Source organism: Cucurbita pepo, chromosome 10, assembly GCF_057944985.1.
Source record: "Cucurbita pepo subsp. pepo isolate OVF chromosome 10, ASM5794498v1, whole genome shotgun sequence".
In the NCBI taxonomy this organism is placed as follows: domain Eukaryota; kingdom Viridiplantae; phylum Streptophyta; class Magnoliopsida; order Cucurbitales; family Cucurbitaceae; genus Cucurbita; species Cucurbita pepo.
In genome coordinates, this window is record NC_141807.1 from 13,959,790 (window position 1) to 13,973,069 (window position 13,280).

General features: G+C 33.7%; 1 non-coding gene across 1 annotated transcript; it reads left to right on the forward strand.

The window, feature by feature from the left end:
* Positions 1-13,208: 13,208 nt before the first annotated feature.
* TRNAP-AGG (transfer RNA proline (anticodon AGG)) lies at positions 13,209-13,280 on the forward strand. The gene has a single exon. It is a non-coding gene; the product is annotated as a tRNA-Pro (tRNA).

Below are 13,280 nucleotides of genomic sequence, written 5' to 3' on the forward strand. Positions count from 1 at the left end.
CTCAAGATTTTTACGTCACAAAATCTTAAACATCTCGTCATCAATAATAGTGAAAATAAAAAAATAACACTATTCATTATGTCATAAATAAGGAAAAATTGAATAGAGTTTTAGTCCAATTGGGAGTTTGTTGGGTTTTATGTCCTAAAACTCATAGTTTGTAAACAAAAACATATTCTATTTTCAATAAAGTTATTATTGTTGTTTATTCAGTAAAAATTGTTATTGAATAAAGTGAACTTTACGATCATTAATCTAAATCCAATAAACTAAGAACACTCTGGCTATAGTATGATTACTTGAACTATATGTAGAGACATAAGAGTGGATCAAGTTCAAGTATATAGTCAAAATGATCTATAGTATAAGGATAAGGCTGAGTACCTTGGGGACACTATGGATGCGACCCACTTTTGTATATGATATAAACAATGTGTTCACTAAATTGTACATGTGGAGACATGTGAGTGGGGGCGTCCTATGCAATGAGTATTGCATAAGATCGGACCATGAAGAAAACCACTCTCACTTTATAATGTCGTTTTCTGTTGAGACTGATTTTCTTTTCATTCGATAACCTAGGTAACTCGGTTTTAATCCTGAGCTAACCATGAACTCCTGTTTATTCGAAATTATCCTTAGATTTGCACAGGTGAGAGTGGCTCTAGTTCGCTGATTCAATAGGCCTCCCATTTCAGGGGTAAGACTGGGTGAATGGCTGGGAACGTGGGGTGCAAGATGGAATTCACTCCTACCCACTTTTAGGGATAGAAGAAAGGTAGTTCCCTTAAGCACTGACTCCAGGTCTTGAACAAGGGGCCCCACCCTCTCATTGTCCTGAGAGGGATTCGGTTTACTGGTTGGACCACAAACCAATTGTTCATTAGAGGATCAGTGAGACATAAGGAACAAGAAGTAACTTTAGGGGTAAAACGGTAAATTGACCCAGCTCTAGTTACGAACACCCTGTGAAGGATCGACTTACTAATCATGGTTATATCAAATGGACAGAAATATATCTATAGTGAGGGGAGTGCAACTACTAGGCTATAGTGGAGTTTCCTAGTAGTTACCGAATGTTGGTTAACAAGGTTGATAAGTTTAGCCGGTTAATCTTGGATCGTTGGAGCCCATGATCTATAGGTCCATTAGGTCCCTCTGCTAGCTCATATCGGACTAAACCATAGAATAGTGTGACGAGTGAGTTCGAAGTGTTCGAATTCAAATTAGGGAATATGCGCTACATATATACGATATATTTAACCACATTTTTGTTTTATTTACGAATTAAACAAAAGGAGAGAATCTGAGATATTTAAATAAGATTTAAATATCTTAATCAATTATGTGTCGGAATTGATTGGGATTGGCATTTGCATTAATATTAAATATTAATTAAATAGTTTAATTAATCATTTAATGTTACTTTAATTTCAAATTCATTATTCAAATTAATTGTTCAATTAAAATGAAGAAAGTCAAAATGTTGACTTCATTTAATGGAAAAATCCATGTTAGTGGAATTTTGAGGTGTCAAAATTTGGTTTAACCAAACTTGCATGCTTGCCAAATAAACCCCACAAGTTTGAGTGGAATTTTGAGTGTCAACATTTGGTTAACTCAAACATGCATGCTTGCCACATAATCTCAAACATTTGAGTGGAATTTTGAGTGTCAACATTTGGTGATCTCAAATTTGCATGAACATGCAAACATGACTCTTTAAATAGAGTGATCATGGTACATGGAAGGTCTTCTTCTTCTTGGTGAAAAACCTTGAGAAAAACCTCTCACAAACACTCTCTTCACATATAAAAAATCCCTCCCAAGTTTAGTCACTCATCGAATTCCACAATCCCGTTCTAAGGCCGGAGGATAGTGGAGAAGACACTAGTGGTGGTTCGAAACCGGTTCGTGAGGAAAAAGGAGTTTGAACTACAAAAGGTTAGTATCTAAACTCATTAAGTTTTAATACTTATGAACATGCTAGTTATTTACTATAATTGATGTTCTAAAAGTGCCTAAGATCCAAATTGCTTCCGCATGTGTTATATTAACACCATAAGCAAAACTATGGTAGTGCTCGAAGGTGAATGGTATAAAAAATGGGTCATGGACCGTAAACTCATGGGAAGATCGTTGATGGAATCGATGCAATCGACGCTCCCCTGGATGGGTTGCCAATGAAAGACCTAACATTTGATATTGACTCTTTTGAAGAAAGAGCCACACAATCGAACAGCTCGAAACGTCGCAATAGCCCTGAGAGCTCTAACACGCACAGAGAAGGACGTGTAGAAGAGTTAGACATTAAGCAAAAGATCATGCTAAAACTCTTCAGCGATCTGACAAAAGACTTCAGGACATCAACACCAAAAATCCATTGTCGTCCAGTGGATAGGATATCTAGCTTTCACCCACGAGACTTTTATGAACTTGGTACCTTTGTTAGAGTTATGTTATAGATATTTTGTTCAATTTCAAATGGTTAATGCGATAATCCAGTCGTTTTCGAGGTCTCTCTTGTTGAACGACATCATGGTTGAGATGAGTAGGTGATTCCAATGGTTAATGCGATAATCCAGTTGTTTTTGAGGTCTCTCTTGTTGAACGACGTCATGGTTGAGATGAGCTGGTGATTCAAATGGTTAATGCGATAATCCATTCGTTTTCGAGGTCTCTCTTGTTGAACGACATCATGGTTGAGATGAGAACCCGAGTGAGTTTGACAAGTTGGGCTGTAGAGAACAACACCTCAAGCCAAGTTCATGTGGGCTTAACAAACTTAAAATCCAAGAACACAACCCCTTAAATGGAAATCGGGATGCTAAGGAATTAAAAAGCTTTATTTTTGACGTAGAACAATACTTGAAGGTTACTGGAACTTGCTTATAGAACCTAAGAGTTACGTTGGTCGCAATGCATCTCATGGACGATGCAAAACTATGGTGGCGCTCGAAGGTGAATGGTATAAAAAATGGGTCATGCACCATAAACTCATGGAAAGACTGTTGATGGAATCGATGCAATCGACGCTCCTCTGGATGGGTTGCCAATCAAAGACCTGACGTTTTATGTTGACCCTTTTGAAGAAAGAGCCACACAATCAAACAGCTCGAAACGTCGCGGTAACTCTGAGAACTCTTTCACACACATGAAAGGATGTGTCGAAGAGTTAGACATTACCCAAAACATCATAGTAAAACTCTTCCGCGATTAGACACAACTACACCAAAAATTCATTGTTGTCCAGCCGTTTGGATATTTGGCTTTCACCTAGGAGATTCTGGTTTGATTCTCTGAAATTGAATATTATGTTCTTATTTCTTTTTATTTTATAGTTTCATCTTTGGTCACCAATTATATTTAAACTTTACCTCATTTTGAGGGGAACTTTAATGGTCAAGTTCAATAGTATCTCAGATTAAAAAGACTTTTATGGACATCGTACCTATGTTAGTGTTATGTTATAGATTTTTGTTTCAATTTCAACGAGTGGGGTTGAGGTGATTCAAATGGTTTATGCGATAATCCGGCTATTTTCGAGGTCTCTCTTGTTGAACGCCATCATGGTTGAGATGAGCACCTGAGTTAGTTTGACAAGGAAACCCGAATTTAAACTTTACCTACGTTTGAGAGGCACTATAATGGTTAAGTTCAATGGTATTTTAGATTAAAAAGACTTTTATGAACTTTGTACCTTTGTTAATGTTACTTTGTACCTTTGTTTGTATTACTTTGTACCTTTGTTATTGTTATGTTATAGACATTTGGTCAAGTTCAATAAGTGGGGTTGAGGTGATTCAAATGGTTAATGTCACTTTATTTGATTCAAATTGTTAATGTGATAATCCAGTATAATAGTTACAGGTTATTTCCAAGGTCTCTCTTATTGAACGCCAACAAGGCTGAAATGATTGAGATGAGCACGTGAGTGAGTTTGACAAAATTGAAATAAAATCACTAAAAAAAATCAATAAAATTGAAAAAAACTGAAGAAAAAAAATTAGGCTTATGACACTTCCATCAACTCGAAGGGCAGTAAATCAAGGATTCCTTCACCCAAGACCCATGATCCAACTCCCAACATGGAAATGATAAGCTATAGAATCATTCCAAGAACCTCAATGGATGGGTTACAAACTCACATTACCAATCTCGACAACTGGACATGTCATCGGCGTTAGAAGAACGACCGCATTAGAGCAAGTCATGGAGATAGAGGATCCCGTTGAAGGATGATAGACCAACCGTAATCTTCAGCCCAACGAGCCAAGCTTTTGTAGAAGCAAGAACCCTTGTATTAAAGAAATTAACACCTTCTTATACAAAATTTGGATCAACCAAGAGATAAAGCTAGAATTAAATGATGAGATCCAAGATTGAGAAACAAGATTTGGAACCTTTTTCTAAATTGAGTTACTTCACAATCGAACTTGATCAAGGTTTGATTGAATGACTCAAATGCAATCTACCACAAGAATTGCATGAAACTTAGAAATGACAAAGATATGCTAAGATTTCTATAAGGGGGATCGTCTCAACTTGAGAGATCAATTTCATTGATCACAAATATGCTTTTACATAATAATTTGTGGGTATTTATAATCTCCCAACAAAAAAAGTTAGTGGCCGTGATTTAATCTCGATCCCTTTAAATCTCCACAGAAGATGAAGTCAATTTGAGCATTACAAACTTTATGAAATTAAAATCATAAATAAAGTTTTCTAACCACTCATGAAATGATGCTTGCAACTTCATCCACGACTTCAACCGTGCAAATATTTACTTTTGAATCTCCAAATGGTCTTGACTCAAACGAATCAGCTTGTAACACATGAAATGATGGTTGAACCTAGCCTATCCAATTTTGTAGATGAAGTATGAATGCTTGTTGAATCTTCTTGGCCTTAGGTTGTGTAATAGGTCCAGTTGGAACACCGTAATTCATATCATCATCCCCCTCTTCAAAATGATTCGTCCTCGAATCAGAAAAATCATCACCTACATCAAAAGGACTCAATTCAGCAACATTGAAAGTAGAATGTACACCGTGATTCTTATCATCATCTCCCTCTTCAGGATTCGTCCTCAAATCAGAAAAATCGTCACCTACATCAAAAGGACTCAACATTGAAAGTAGAATGTATTGACAATTCTACGCGAACATCAATTTTATTGTTCCATGCAATAAAATGAGTCATTTTACTAAATGTGTTATAGGGCATTTATAGTCAAATAAAGAATTCTTACAGAGCATTTATAGTGAAATAAATAATTAGGAATCCACGCTATCTTTAGATCTACAGACCCACTCCCACTCTCAATTCACCTATCCACGCTAACATTAAAATGAAAATTCATCAGTAAAATTATTTATGCTAATTCATTGAATTTTTAAAAAGAAATCATCTCTAAATTTAGATAAGATAGTAAGTTATACTACTTGAATCAGATCTGGTGAAGAACACTTGACCTTCAAATCTTCAATATTACGGTCTCCCAACTGAGCTATCCCCTATAACATTGAAACTGAAAATTCTGAAACTTAAAAAAAGAAATAATCACTAAATTAAGATTAAATAGTCAAGTAATTTTAAAAAGAAATAATCACACATTTTAGATTGAATATTTAGGTTATGCAAGTTAGTCAACTTGAATTTGGTGGGGTGAACGTGGATCAAATACGTGACTTTCAGATCTTCAGTGACGCTCTCCAAACTGAGCTATCCCCACTAACATTAAAAATAAAAATTCATCGGTAAAGATATTTTCACTACTTCATTGAGATTTTAAAAAGAAATAATCACTAATTTTAGATTGAATAGTCAGGTTATGCAACTTAGTCAACTTGAATCAGGTGCGGTGAACATGGATCAAATACGAACACGTGACCTTCAAATCTTCAATATTACGGTGTCCCAACTCAGCTATCCCCTATAACATTTAAAATGAAAATTCTGAAATTTGAAAAAAGAAATAATCACTAAATTAAGATTAAATAGTCAAGTAATTTTAAAAAGAAATAATCACAAATTTTAGATTGAATATTTAGGTTATGCAAGTTAGTCAACTTGAATTTGGTGGGGTGAACGTGGATCAAACACGTGACTTTCAGATCTTCAGTGACGCTCTCCAAACTGAGCTATCCCCACTAACATTAAAAATAAAAATTCATCGGTAAAGATATTTTCACTACTTCATTGAGATTTTAAAAAGAAATAATCACTAATTTTAGATGGAATAGTCAGGTTATGCAACTTAGTCAACTTGAATCAGGTGCGGTGAACATGGATCAAATACGAACACGTGACCTTCAAATCTTCAATATTACGGTCTCCCAACTCAGCTATCCCCTATAACATTTAAAATGAAAATTCTGAAATTTGAAAAAAGAAATAATCACTAAATTTAGATTAAATAGTCAAGTAATTTTAAAAAGAAATAATCACACATTTTAGATTGAATATTTAGGTTATGCAAGTTAGTCAACTTGAATTTGGTGGGGTGAACATGGATCAAACACGTGACTTTCAGATCTTCAGTGACGCTCTCCAAACTGAGCTATCCCCACTAACATTAAAAATAAAAATTCATCGGTAAAAATATTTTCACTACTTCATTGAGATTTTAAAAAGAAATAATCACTAATTTTAGATTGAATAGTCAGGTTATGCAACTTAGTCAACTTGAATCAGGTGCGGTGAACGTGGATCAAATACGTGACCTTGAGATCTACAATGACGCTCTCCCAACTAAGCTATCCCCGCTAACATTAAAAATGAAAACTCATTAGTAAGGTATTTAGCTAATTCATTGATATTTTAAAAAGAAATAATCACTAATTTTAAGTTGAATTGTCAGGAGTCAAGTTATGTGACGTGGATCAGGTGCGGTGAACGTGGATCAAACACGTGACCTTCAGATTTTCAGTCTGACGCTCTCAAAACTGAGTTATCTTTGCTAATATTTGAAAAAAAAAATCATAAGTAAAGGTATTTCTGCTAATTCATTATATTTTAAAAAGAAATAATCACTAATTTTAGATTGAATAAAGTTATGCAACTTAATGAACATATGCAACCAAGTGTGGTATTTCCACTAATTCAATATTCATTGAAATTTTAAAAATAAATAATAACTAATTTTTTAAGATAATATATGAAAAAAAAAATCATAAGCAAAGGTATTTCTGCTAATTCATTATATTTTAAAATGAAATAATCACTAATTTTAGATTGAATAAAGTTATGCAACTTAATGAACTTATGCAACCAAGTGCGGTATTTCCGCTAATTCATTATTCATTGAAATTTTAAAAATAAATAATAACTAATTTTTTATTGAATAGTCAGCTTATGCAAATGGAAACAGGTGCGGTGAATGTTGAGATTAAACACGTGACCTTCAAATCTTTTAGTTTGACACTCTCCCAACTGAGCTATCCCATATAACATAAAAAATGAATAATCACATGTTTTAGATTGAATAGTCAAGTTATGCAACTTAGTCAAAGTTATGCAACTTAGTCAACCTATTCCAATATTCAATCTAATGCTCTCCCAATTAAGTCATCCCAGATAACATAAAAAATGAATAATCACATGTTTTAGATTGAATAGTCAAGTTGATAAAAAAAACACAATGCTCTCCCAATTAAGTCATAATTAAGTCATCCCAGATAACATAAAAAATGAATAATCACATGTCATTTTCATATTAATGAGCAAACTGAGGTGGTTAATAGAACATTATGAGCATTGCTTAGGGCTATTATTTGTAAAAATATTAAGTCTTGGGACGAATGTTTGCCACTCATTGTTCTCTTTTTGAAGTTGCTTACGGATTTAATCCACTGACGCGTCTTGATTTGATTTCTATTCATTCTAATATTTTTGTGAGTAAAGCAGCCACAAGTAAGGCAAATGGGATCAAAACATTGCATAAAGAGGGAAAGGAGACAATTGAGAAACAAAATTTCAATGTTGCTTCAAGAATTAACAAAGGTCGGAATGAAATCATTTTTCAACCCGGTAACTGGCTTTTGATACAATTTCGCAAGGAGTGATTCCCATCTCAAAGGAAGATAAAGTTACATCCAAGAGGGGATGACCCTTATCAAGTCCTTGAAAGAATTAATAACAATGCATATAAAATGATTTTCCAGGAGAATTTTCAGCACATTCTACTTTCAATGTTGCTGACTTGAGTCCTTTTGATGTAGGTGATGATTTTCTGATTCGAGGACGAATCCTTTTGAAGAGGGGGAAGATGATAAGGATCACGTTGTTTTAAATGTTCCAACTGGACCTATTACACGATCCAAGGCCAAGAAGATTCAACAAGCATTCATTCTTCATCTACAAAATTTGATAGGCTCGGTTCAACTATTATTTCATGTGTTACAAGCTTATTAGATTAAGGAAGGACCATTTGGAACTTCAAAAGTGAATATTTACACAGTTGAACGAGCAAATGAAGTTGCAAGCATCATTACATGAGTTGTTAGTTTGTAATGGTAGAATTGTCAACTTGACTTCGTTTTTTTTTTTTTTTTTTTGGAGATTTAAGGGGATCGAGATTAAATCCCGGCCACTAACTTCTTTTGTAGGAGACTATAAATACCCACAAATTATTATGTAAAAATCAGATTTGTGAGGGATGAAATTGATCTCTCAAGTTGAGAAGTTTCCCTTCAAAATTCGAGCATCATCTATGCAAGTTTCATGCCATTCTTGTGGTAGAATTGCATGTGAGCCATGCAGTCACACTTGGTCACTATGTGTTTGAGTGAAAATCTCTACCTTCTACTTATTTTTTGGATTTCTTTGGTGCGTATTCATTGTAATTTATCCTTATACAAACAAGTTTATTTTTGTAGGGAATGTATTAAGCACATGGATTTATTAATTACGGTGAACTTTTATATAAAACGAAGTAAATACAAATGGAGTAACATGAGATAGAAGTAAACATAGTAATAAAAAGAAACTACATAAACTTAAAGAAAGTTAATCCCATTTTACAATATAAATATTGTTCAACTGTAGCAAAGAAGTAGTTTTGAAAACTAGCCACTCCAAATGAATCTATGTTTGGAAAACTAAAATAAAGAAAAATAAATAAATAAAATTATTTTTCAAAAACTTAGTTTGGTGTGAAATTTTGCTTAAAATTCAAATGTTTTCTTTTCTTTTCTTTTATTATTTTTTTTATTATAAAAGGATAAAACACATAATTTTAAAATTAAAAAAAAAAATAGTTATCAAATGGGCCTAATTTTTAACATATCTATTCCAAAGGAATGCATGGGCTCTAGTGGCAATGCTACTTCAACTGTGTGATAGACCATGTGAAGTTAACATGATAATAATAGTAGGTTCTAAAGCATAAAAATATGTGGATAAATTTCATATATTGAGGTTGGATAAATCTCATATATTGAGGTGCGAAAAACATATACACACGAGCAACTAAAAATGATAGATCCACTATAAGGGCATTTGGTCTAGTGGTATAATTTTTTTTTTACAAATTAGGTGGAATGAACAAATAAAAATAATGAGTTTAAAATTACCAAACAAAATATGTGGATAAATTATGAGTTTCAACATGTTTGCTACTTTTATCTAAAACTTGATCACGAGTTTTTCTTATTTGCATTGTAAAATTATGTATTTCTATCGATATCATTTCTATTTCTAGAATTGAACAAAAATATATGGATAAATTTCAAATATTGAGGGGAATAAAAGATATGGACGAGCAACTAAAAATGATAGATCCACTACAAGGCATTTGGTCTAGTGGTATGATTCTCGCTTCGGGTGCAAGATGTCTCGAGTTTGATTCTCAAAATGCCCCAACAATTAATCAAATTGAAGCATGCAATATAATAAGATTTGAAATAGGTTTTTTAAACCTTGAACCAAGAAGTAATTCAAATGGATATTTGGAAAGAAAAAAAAAAAAGCTATATTTAATTATAATTTACCAGTGTCTTTATAACATGTTAATTGAAGCGAGCAAACAACAAAAATAAACAAACAAAGGAAATTTGTGTATGTATGATTCTCTTTAAATCTTGGAAACTAAGAGGATTCCTCTCCTTTCTTGACATAAAGACTTACTTTTTCGGGACTTGGACCATAAACAGTCATCTACTCTTACTCCTTCTCCCTTCTAAGAATCAACATAGCATAATAATTCCATGAAGGCCGAGGTAGTCTTATAAAAGAAGATGAGGGTACCACTTTCAAATCATTCCATGAGGACTTGAGAAAGTTTTGTAATAGAAGATGAGGGTACCACTTTCTATTGCAAAATTTCTATGTGAATAGAGAATGAACCATATTCTTGGGAGATAAAATAAAGCCTCGAGCCTAACTTCAAAGGCATTACACAAATTGTTCTATGATATTTTTTCTAGGAACTCTTTGTTAGGTTGTCCGCTGAAGGTTTCAGGAAAGGGACACAGATTCTCTATTGCACTGATCTCCCAATAGAAGTTATACCTAGGTCATCTGTCGTCACAATTCTTTTAAGAAAGATGCGCCCAAATAACCAGTGAACAATAACATTTAAAGAAGTTTCAAAGAGCGAGAAGAGGATTGTGATAGAAGTTGCCCTAGGTAAAACTTCTTTAAATGTCTTAGCCAATCATGACCTCAGAATGAGGAGTCTCTTGGACAACAATAACATATGGACAACAAATGTCTTAGCCAATTGTGACGGTCATGATTGCTCAAGGCGTGTTGCCCAAATGATCGGTAAACAATAACATTGCCCAAATAACCGCCTTGGACAACAAATCGTTTACAAGAATGGCTGAGACATGCAACATGCAACCATAGGCAACACGCCTTGGGCAATCATGACTGTGACATCTGCCCCCACACAATTTATTGGATGAGGCTGACTTTAGATCTCTCAATGCGCTTCCAGCTGATCTCATAATGAGGAGTCTCTTCCAACCTACTAGGTGCTGTTGAAAATCATTTCTCGATTTGTTGAGTCTTCATGTCTTCTCTGTTCGTGTCTTTCCTACTTTCTTCGCTTGAAACTTTTTCTTATTTGTATGACGTCATACCACCTGCTTCTGCTTGATGTCTTATTGGTCGAAATAATAACATTTCAAGTTACTAACGTGGACAACAAGGTTAGTCCGCATCCAAAAGAGCAATTGGATTCTATATGATGTCTTCATAATCTTATGGATAACTTTAACTAGTCCATAGTATTTTCACACAAGTTTTTGGTTCTTGTTGCTTTGAACTCGAAGTTTATCTGAACTTAACTTATATGAACTCTTTATTTTTCTTGAAATTATTGTGGTTGACGCTTCCGACTGACCCTTCTCTTCATCCATCTAGATGATATTTCTGTGTGAACATGTGTTACTTCAGTGGTTTGTTTCATGTAGTGGCAACAAGGTTTCTATTGAGGTTGGCTCCCTCGAGCTCCCCTTTTCAATTACAACAATAGCAGCAAGCATAGATTCATCATGGCTATGATTCTTTTTCAACTATAGTATCGACATCATTTTCAACCCTATTGGTTGCTGGATGTTTTTCTGAATGATCGTCGGGTTAGACTCCATTACTACTAGACATTTTGCTAGGGGCATGTAAATGACTTTGTGTTTCAGCAGGATGTCCATTCCTAACATGACGTTGAAGTCATCCATTTCAACTATCACTAAACAATTTGCCTAGTCCAAGACTCCAGCTTGATTAGAGTTCTCATTGTGACTCTTAAGACAGGTAAAGCTTCCAAGTTGACGGCGTTCATCTTTCCTGTATCTTGATGCCAAAGGATGTTAAACTATTTTGCATCGGTCTCCATCATGAGTTGTGGGCGGCTCTAGAGTTGACAATGGTATTCCTTACTACTTTGTGCTTTACCCAAACCTCAACATACATAATATATATATATATTCATTTAACTATAACACATATGGTCCATGGAAGAATTGTAACTCTTATGCTCATTAACATTATAATGGCTATTACCTAAATTATAACCTAAAGTTGATAATTGATGTCCAATTAGCCAACCCTAAATTTGTAATCATTGTGGAGTGATTGAAATTACAATGAAAGTAGATTAAACTCCTAGTACCTTAAATGAAGTTGGTCTCTTCTAATAAAACACGAATTTCTCTTTAATATCATTCATACAATTATGCTTCATCTTGAACCTACTAAACATGAAACTAAAACTGCGTTCAATTTAACTCCATTTATTGTCATCTTGAATGACGTATAGGATATATTCTTGATATTTCATATTAGTTAAGTTTTTTTGTAAATTCACAATTAGACAACAACAAAGATGAACTTGTGTCTGTTTATTATTTGAAAGAAAATTTCTTTCTCCATCTTATTCCTAATAACTCTGCAACTAAATTCATATTATGCTAAGAAAAAATTTTTTTACTAGCAAGAAGTAAAATATGCAACTGTAACTAAAATTTCATCTAAACAAACTTTATTGCCATACAACATAGATGACAATTATAGCCTTCAAACAAAAACTAGAGTAGTTGTGGTGAACCGGATAGAAACTCTAGTGTTCATCCATAATATACAACCACTACCTAAATTATGACCTAAAAATTTGAAAACATAAGTTGTAGTTGAAAATTACATAAAACAATCCCCTAAATCCAAGAACTCGTGTCCAATTAGTAAATCCTAAAGATAGTAGCTAACATAGAGTAATTGAAGCTCCACATGAAGTAATTTAAAGTTCTAGTTACTTAACTAAAGTTTATCTCGTCTTTAATGAAGCGTGAGTTGCACTTAAGTTCATGAAATGTTTATAGACTCCAACTCTTAGTACTATTAATGCAATTATATTTCATATGAGTTTGTCATAAATCAAACTATGGTACATTCCATACAACTTAATTTGCTTGTCATACAAAGAAAAATAGAAGAATTAAATCAAACAAACTGATGAACTGAGCCGAATAAATCCAACCCAACCCAAACTGATTAGTTTGATTCATTTGTTGGGTTGTAGTTTATTTGATAACACTTGCATATTAGAACAATTCAATATTACATGCCTTACTTACAAGTAAAATACTAGATCATCAACTTTTTGTTTTATAGTCCAACAACCGCTCAAAAAAATAGATTTCAAACTTGAGAGAAAAAAATATTTTGAGTAGGAGTTAAAAATGTTCCATTTTTTTTAGAAAGGGCATTTGGTCTAGTGGTATGATTCTCGCTTAGGGTGCGAGAGGTCCCGAGTTCAATTCTCGGAATGCCCC